Source organism: Triticum urartu, chromosome 3A, assembly GCF_056163025.1.
Source record: "Triticum urartu cultivar PI428250 chromosome 3A, HENAU_Tu73, whole genome shotgun sequence".
Classification (NCBI taxonomy): Eukaryota; Viridiplantae; Streptophyta; class Magnoliopsida; order Poales; family Poaceae; genus Triticum; species Triticum urartu.
This window is the reverse complement of record NC_141875.1, coordinates 292653375-292661568: the sequence shown is the minus strand read 5'-3', so window position 1 is coordinate 292661568 and position 8194 is coordinate 292653375. Positions and strand designations below refer to the sequence as shown.

The 8194-nt window shown below is 45.9% G+C and overlaps 1 pseudogene; it reads left to right on the top strand.

Moving 5' to 3' along the window:
• Positions 1-5449: 5449 nt before the first annotated feature.
• Positions 5450-6181, top strand: LOC147979488 (uncharacterized; annotated as a pseudogene).
• Positions 6182-8194: the final 2013 nt, after the last annotated feature.

The following is an 8194-nucleotide window of genomic DNA, read 5'->3' as shown; positions in this document are numbered from 1 at the left end:
TCTGGATGGGACTCTCCTTGGCATGGAAGGCAAGCTTGGCAGTACGGATATGTAGATCTCCTTCCTTGTAACCGACTCTGTGTAACCCTAGCCCCCTCCGATGTCTATATAAACCAGAGGGTTTAGTCCGTAGGACCAACAACAACAATCATACCATAGGCTAGCTTCTAGGGTTTAGCCTCTCTGATCTCGTGGTAGATCAACTATTGTACTACTCATATTATCAAGAACAATCAAGCAGGACGTAGGGTATTACCTCCATCAAGAGGGCCCGAACCAGGGTAAACAGTGTGTCCCCTGCCTCCGGTTACCATCCACCTAGACGCACAGTTCGGGACCCCCTACCCGAGATCCGCCGGTTTTGACACCGACAGTAGGCTTGAAGTATTATTGTTTTTATGCCAAATGATAGACTATTGCTTTGAATAACTCGTGTCTTAATATTCATGCCATGATTAGACATATGATCAAGATTATGCTAGGTAGCATTCCACATCAAAAACTATCTTTTTATCATTTACCTACTCGAGGACGAGCAGGAATTAAGCTTGGGGATGCTGATACGTCTCCGTCGTATATATAACATTTGATTGTTCCATGCCAATATTATTCAACTTACATATACTTTTGGCAACTTTTTATACTATTTTTGGGACTAACATATTGATCCAGTGCCCAGTGCCAGTTCCTCTCTGTTGCATGTTTTTGGTTTCACAGAATATCCATATCAAACGGAGTCCAAACGGGATAAAAATGGACGAAGATACTTTTCGGAATATTTGGAAAATCTGGAAGAAAAATCAACGCGAACCAGTGTCCGAGGTGGGCACGAGGTAGGGGGGCGCCCCCCCTAGGGCGCGCCCCTGACCCTCGTGACCCACTTGTAAGGCGGGTGACGCCCTTCTTCGGCCGCAAGAAAGCTAATTTTCGGAAAAAATCACGGCGAAGGTTTCGTTCCAATCGGAGTTACGGATCTCCAGATATAAAAGAAACGGTGAAAGGGCAGCAGAAAAAAAACGCAGAAACAGAGAGAGACGGAGAGACAGATCCAATCTCGGAGGGGCTCTCGCCCCTCCCATGCCATGGAGGCCAAGGACCATAGGGGAAACCCTTCTCCCACCCAGGGAGGAGGTCAAGGAAGAAGAAGAAGGGGGGCCCTCTCCCCCTTGCTTCCGGTGGCGCCGGAGTGCCACCGGGGGGCATCATCATCACCGTCATCTTCACCAACAACTTCACCGCCTTCACCACCAACTCTTCCCCCCTCTATGGAGCGGTGTAACCTCTCTCTTACCCGCTGTAATCTCTACTTAAACATGGTGCTCAACGCTATATATTATTTCCCTATGATGTATGTCTATCCTATGATGTTTGAGTAGACCAGTTTTGTCCTAATGGCTATTTGATGATCAAGATTGGTTTGAGTAGCATGTTTTATTATTGGTGCTGTACTATGGTGCTCTCTGTGTCGCGCAAGCGTGAGGTATCCCCGTTGTAGGGTGTTGCAATACGTTCATGATTCGCTTATAGTGGGTTGCGTGAGTGACTGAAACACAAACCCGAGTAAGGGGGTTGTTGCGTATTGGATAAAGAGGACTTGATGCTTTAATGCTATGGTTGGGTTTTACCTTAATGATCTTTATTAGTTGCGGATGCTTGCAAGAGTTCCAATCATAAGTGCATATGATCCAAGTAGAGAAAGTATGGTAGCTTATGCCTCTCCCTTAAATAAAACTGTAATAATGATTACCGGTCTAGTTATCTATTGCCTAGGGACAAATAACTTTCTCGTAACAACAAACTCTCTACTAAACCTAACTTAGTTGTGTCTTTATCTAAACAGCCCCTACTTTTTATTTACTTGCTCTTTATTATCTTGCAAACCTATCCAACAACACCTACAAAGTACTTCTAGTTTCCTACCTGTTCTAGGTAAAGCGAACGTCAAATGTGCGTAGATTTGTATCGGTGGTCGATAGAACTTGAGGGAATATTTTTTCTACCTTTAGCTCCTCGTTGGGTTCGACACTCTTACTTATCGAAAGAGGCTACAATTGATCCCCTATACTTGTGGGTTATCACACGTGTGGTGTACTAAACGGTAAAATGTATTCCTAGTCTTGCCTCTAAGACTGGCTCATGTATTGCATGATGATCCTGTTTTCCTGATCATGGGTATGTCTATGCTGGCAATTTTGAGGGCACGATGTTGGTAGAACACTTGTGTTGAATCGACCCAAATTGATGTTATGCTATGAGATTCTTTTCGTCACAAGTTTATGGTTAATATCATAGAGATAGTTAATGTTTGCATAATTCCTCAGACCATGAGAGTATCGAGTTCCTTCGTGATTGCTTCGTGAACTTTGGGGTTTGTTAAACGTCATGTGTAACTTGGTGGCTATTACGGCGGCTTATGGGTTCACGAAAAAGTATGGCAAGTAACAAGATAGCTCAAGATTGGGATTTGCTCCTCCGACGATGGAGCGATATTATCGGGCCCTCTCGGTGTTATGGTATCCATAATCGTCTGGCCAGACTCCTTGTGATTTGATCACTGGGATGCCGGAACACGGAAACGAGAAAAGAGAACAGAACTAGTAACGAGGTAACTTGCATGGTGGAAAAATTGTTCGTCCACGGGGATGCAATAAATCTCACCTCGGGTGTTTGTGAAATATCATGAAGCAACTGGAATAGCTCACTGCAACTAGAGGTTCACTGGAATACTTATTCGTGTGGGTACAGGGGTCAATATGGGTGTCCACTGCTCCAATGTTGATCATTGATCGGAAGGGGTTCTGGGTCATGTCTATACTTCACCGAACCTATAGGGTCACATGCTTAAGGGTCATCTATCTGCTGAATACTAGACAGGGAGTCTGAGAGAAAATCACCGAAAAAGTTTCGGACAGCGGAAAAGCTCCGCAGAGAGAGGTCATCGGATGAGCTTCGATGAAACCGAAAAGTTGTTCCGGGATATACTATTAAGTCAAATTGGTTTCGGCACATGCCTGATAATTCTTGAAGGGTGCCAGAATCATTCTGGAAACTTTTTGAAATTTTCCGGGATAAAAACTGGAAATGTTCCGGAGCTACCGAAGCCACTTCAGATGCGTTTTGCAGATGAAAATCACTAAATCGGAATTGTTTTGGAATGCGTTGAAAATTATGTTAGTGGGTACTAGAAATGTTCTAAGCCCACATAAATATTTTCAGTTCGAATGGACACTAAAAAAGTCGTCGTGGATAGTGAAAATCACTTTATGGATTTTTTTTGGAAAGCCACCTTTTAGGGCTTTTGCAAAAAGGCTTCTAGAAGGGCTTGGGGGCCAAGGAAGCCCCTCACGGGGGCCCCAAGGGGGTGGCCAGCCAAGCATGGTGGAGCTCCATGGAGCTCCAAATGGCATCCAATTTTGCCCATAAACCCCTTATATGTGACCTAAAGCATGGGGTTTTTTGGTAACTTGTGGAGGCACACTACCCCCTGGTTTTCCTATAAATAGAGGGGGTGAGGGCTGCCATCTCTTCATCCCTTGCTCTCATACACATGCCATGACTTGTCTAGCTTCTCTCTCCCTCCTAGCGAAATAGTTTCGTAGAGCCGAAAGGCTGTGTGGGTTCCGGTAGGAAGTAGTTCTGGACGGCCTGCCGGATAGCTGACACCGTATGTGTGCAACCCCGTAGAGAGATTGTAGTTTCGGTCTTTTGCCCGAGGGGCTGTTCGAGTATCCTCCCGAAGGGCTGTCCGAGTTACCGTCCAAGTTTCGAGGGTCCTCCCAAAGGGCTGTCCGCGACATCGTCCAGGGGATTGTTCGACTGCCTCCCGAAGGGCTGTCCGGAGAGGGAGTACATCCTCGCGGTTGGGAGGTTGTAAATCCTAGCTGCGGGGATCTGCACCGACGATCTCCACCGACTCTTCTTCCGCTGCGCTATGAGTCGGTACAGATCAGACCAAACCTTGTATGTAGTCTCCATAGTGGTCGTCTTGGGCGTGCTCGCTATACCAGAAATTTTTATTTTCTGTCACGTTACCCTACACTGGCATCAATAGCCGTGCTATACGTAGATGCAGGTTACGATCTAGAATACATGGAGATGTACGGGTATTGCATAATATAATTTTAGAGTAGATGAGATCTATTGCTGAAAATTATTTATGCGGGTGGCAGATGAAATCTATTACCCGATATTCTTGTTGCTTCCCTAGAATTTGCGTATTTCTGATCTTGAAATGGCATGATGGAATTTCACAAAGTTCTGGCAATCCACGATCCTGATTGATCAATGAAGTGCTATTAGTTCTTTGGGTTCCACCATAGTTGAGAGAAAGATGAAATTGCGCAGACAAAAGGTCACTGCAGATATGATTTGCAGGGGGGTCATGCGTATGACGAAGTTTAGTATGGGGTTCGAGATTTTATTATCTCGTGCTTCATACACCCCGAAAAGTTAATCTAGCGACTTGAATAATCATACTTGATGATAAACGTTGGTAGCTGTTGTTTAAGTCAAAACCTTAGAAGCCACGTAAAATAATTTTTTGCATAAACCGATTAGAGGCGTCTAACTTGGTTTTGCAGGATGGTTTGCATGTGATGTGGTATAGCAAGTCTCATATTAATTCGATTATGTATGAGATGACTATATGATGTAATTAACATGACCTGCGTGTCATGATTCGGCATGATGGCTGGAGCCATATGATTATCACTTTAATGACTTGCGTGTCAACCATAAGTAATGCATTTATTTTATCCTCTATGGAGATAGCAATATTATCTGGTGCAGCAACAAGGTGGTGGCAATCTTCGCAAAGGTGAACACCGACGTGAATGCCGAAGACGAAGAAACACTTGACATCTCCATCAGAAGAGGCTATACCATATCATGCTATTATGAATTGCCTGAGATGTTTATCCCTCTTGATGCACCCTTCTTGATTGCGCGGTAGTCACTTTTTATTAGGGTGATCTCTCACTTAAAATATCAAGTAGTTAGTGTTCTCCCAAGTGCAGGGCTGTCACAACATCTATCCTTTCGGGGTGCACCATGGATGCATGGGTACGAACGATTGGAGAAATGTAAGGCGGGTGAGGTCAGACCTCGCAGCAAGATCATTTGATTGTCTTGACGTTCATGGCAGGATCGTCCTGAGCTCGGCACACATGCATGGAAAGATGAACAAGAGTCACATAGAGATGTGATTGGCAAGTTGGCCTACCAATTGAAAACCTTATCATGAGATGATGATTATATGACGTTGAATTGATATTTGGATCTTGAATCACTCGAAATCAATTTTGAGAGATATTGATTTGAGTGGTAGCACAATTTAGAATAAAAATGTTTATTCACAAGTGCAAATTTCATTATAAACAAAGTCTAAGTGAAACTTGTGTTTTCCGTTGTAGATCAAATGGCTCGCAACACCGCGTTCAACTTAGGCCCGATGTTAGAGAAAGAGAAGTTAGCTACAACTGGAAACAACTATGCGAACTGGGTCCGTAACCTGAGGATTGTCCTCAAGAGCGCTAAGAAATTGTACATGCTTGAAACTGCTCTTCCAGCCAAACCGGCAGCAGAGGCCCCAGAAGATGAACAAAATGTCTGGGCCACTAAGGATGATGATCACAACTTTGTGTAGTGCCTGATGCTAGCTTGCATGAGTCCAGGGCTTCAAAAACGTTTTGAATTCCATAAACCCCGTGATATGATCCGGGAATTGGATGCTCTGTATAAGGAAACCGCAAATTCTGAACGATTTGATATCATGAAGGCTTTGATGGAATGCCAGATGGCTGAGGGTAGTTCAGTTGGCAAACATGTGGTCAAAATGATTGGCTATTCTGAAAGTCTTAAAGCCCTGGAATTTCCACTTCCACCTAGCCATATGATGGACATGTTGCTTTCTTCACTCCCCCCGTCTTACGATGGTTTTGTCATGAACTACAACATGACAGGGATGGAGAAGACACCGGAAGAGGTGCTCGCCATGCTGAAAACTACATAAGGAGGACTGTGAAAAAATTGCAAGCAAGTGCTGCTTGTGAATAAAACTGCTAGTTTCAAAAAGAAAGGAAAGCCAAAGAAGGGCAAGGGCGCCGGTAAGACCGGCTCCCAAAGCAACTCTAAGGGCGGAGCCAAGAATGAAACTGAGTGCTTCTACTGCAAGGGCACATGACCCTGGAAGAGAAACTGCAAGAAATATCTGGAAGATAAGAAGACTGGGAAAACCAGAAAAGGTATAATTGTTATACAGGTTATTGTAATTGATGTTTTGCTTGCTAGCGAAAATTATAAGTCTTGGGTATTTGATACCAGATCGGTTGCTCACATTTGCAACTCGATATAGGGGCTTCAGAAGGTGCGCAAGCTGGCAAAGAATGAAGTCGTGATGCGCGTCGGGAACGGCGCTGGGATCGCTGTCGGTGTCAAAACCGGCAGATCTCGGGTAGGGGGTCCCGAACGGTGCGTCTAAAGCTGATGGTAATAGGAGGCGGGGGACACAATGTTTACCCAGGTTTGGGCCCTCTCGATGGAGGTAATACCCTACTTCCTGCTTGATTGATCTTGATGATATGAGTATTACAAGAGTTGATCTACCACGAGATCGTAGAAGCTAAACCCTAGAAGCTAGCCTATGATTATGATTGTTGTTGTCCTACGGACTAAACCCTCCGGTTTATATAGACACCGGAGGGGGCTAGGGTTACACAGAGTTACAGAGAAGGAGATCTACATATCCGAATTGCCAAGCTTGCATTCCACGCAAAGGAGAGTCCCACCCGGACACGGGACGAAGTCTTCGATCTTGTATCTTCATAGTCCAACAGCCCGGCCAAAGTATACAGTCTGGCTGTCCGAGTACCCCCTAATCCAGGACTCCCTCAGTAGCCCCTGAACCAGGCTTCAATGTCGATGAGTCCGGCGCGCAGATTGTCTTCGGCATTGCAAGGCGGGTTCCTTCTCCGAATACTCCATAGAAGATTTTGCACACAAAGATTATGTCCGGCTCTGTAAAAAAAATTCCACATACCACCGTAGAGAGTATAATATTCCACAAATCTAATCTGCTGACAACCTTTCATAACGTGACATCCTGCCGTGGTCTAGTCATTACGAACCGTTTTTCCCAGCCTGCTACTGCACGTGTTGTGAGGCGGTTCTATTGGCACGTCTTGTCGAAGCAGAGATCGTGTTCCCCTTATCACGGGATTATCATCAATACGGGTGTGGGTAACCCAATCGTGCTTGTTAGTATGACTCCTCGATTTTAGGCAAGTTCCAAACAGCCACGCGGAGGACGCTTGATATTCACTCTCTTTATAAAGGGGCCAAGGCCTGTCCTTTTCTTCTCGCACTCGGTCCTTCCCCTCCCCCACCTCGAGTTTCAACACCCAAGGCTCAGGCTAAGCGCTTCGGACCTTCAACCATGTCCGGATCCAACCTTCAAGGTCGGTGGATCGCCTCCTCCGTCACAGAGGGGGACATCAAGAGGCTAAGGGAAGCCAGGTATCTGACCGCCGAAATCTCGCACAGGCTGCCTGCTCAAGGGCAGGTCATCCCCATTCCCGAACCCAACGGGAGTGTCGTATTTTTTTCCCACTTCCTCCGAGGGCTAGGCTTTAGTCTTGATCCCTTTGTAAGAGGGCTTATGTTCTATTACGGGCTCGATTTCCATGATCTAGCTCCAGATTTCATCCTTCACATCTCGTCGTTTATCGTCGTGTGTGAGGCCTTCCTCCGCATCACCCCACACTTCGGCTTATGGCTCAAGACCATCAATGTGAAGCCGAAGACGATTGATGGGAGACACGCAATATGCGGAGGTGCCATAATAAGCAAAGGCGCCGATGCTCTATGGCCAAAGGGTTCCTTCCCGGAGATGTCCAACTTATGGCAGCGGGAGTGGTTTTACATCACAGCTCCCCGAAGTACGAAGTGGGAAGCTGCCCCCGCCTTCCACTCGGGCCCCCGCCGCAACTGGCATCATGGGTCAACAAGGGGCTGGACAGGGGGCCAGTTAATGACATGCTGACATTGCAAAGTCGCATCCGAGATCTCCTCAAGAGGGATGTCAGTCTTGTCAAGGTAATGCAAGTTATGCTAGTTCGTCGGGTCTTGCCATGCCAACGTCGATCTCTCCGTATGTGGGAGTTCAACCCGGAAGGACCGTGAACTATTCAGCAATTCT